Here is a 768-nt window from a genome sequence, read left to right on the forward strand (position 1 = left end):
GATTACAGGCGAGCGCCACCACACACAGTCTCAGTAGCTGACTCAGCGCAAGCTGGCATGGCATGTGATACCTGGAATCCAACCCAGGTCCTCACACTTGCCAGGCAGGCACTTAGACCACTTATCTGCGCAGCCCCAAAAAATCTTTTTAAATTAGCTTAAATTATTTTATAAATGATTTAAAAATCATAAAAGATAACACTGAATTTCATGAAATTAAGTGAAGCCTAGAAAGTAGAATAATCTCAATTTCATTTCAGTGATCTTGCTTTCTAGTAGTTTGAAAGCCAATTGTTTCAGTAATAGCTTTCATTGTTTTATCAGTATATGAGTGATCCAGTAAAATACACTGTGAGAACAAGGATGCACTGCACCGAACAGAGACAGGTTTTAGGTTTAACAAATATTTTGTATTTTAAGTGCAAGAGAATTATTAACTATCTTATTCATGAGATTTTACTTGTCTCTACAACCAATATTTTTCTATGAAATGAATTTCATTTATTTGCTGTACAGAATATTTGGGTCTCTGATATAATATCCTTTTCAAGAATTATGATTTGTTGGGGCTAGCGAGACAGCTCAGCTAACACAAACGCCTTCTTAGGCAAGCTTAGGCTAGTGCAGGGACCCTGGTCCAATCTCCAGCAGCACTTACCATGCCAGCTCCGCCCTCAGTGTGGGATGAGCTGGCCACAAAAATAAATAAACAAACAAATAAAAAAATAAAATCACTTTAATAAAAGAATTAAGGGGCCGCAAGTGTAA

The sequence above is a fragment of the Octodon degus genome, unplaced genomic scaffold, assembly GCF_000260255.1.
Source record: "Octodon degus isolate 3935 unplaced genomic scaffold, OctDeg1.0 scaffold00036, whole genome shotgun sequence".
NCBI classification, from domain to species: domain Eukaryota; kingdom Metazoa; phylum Chordata; class Mammalia; order Rodentia; family Octodontidae; genus Octodon; species Octodon degus.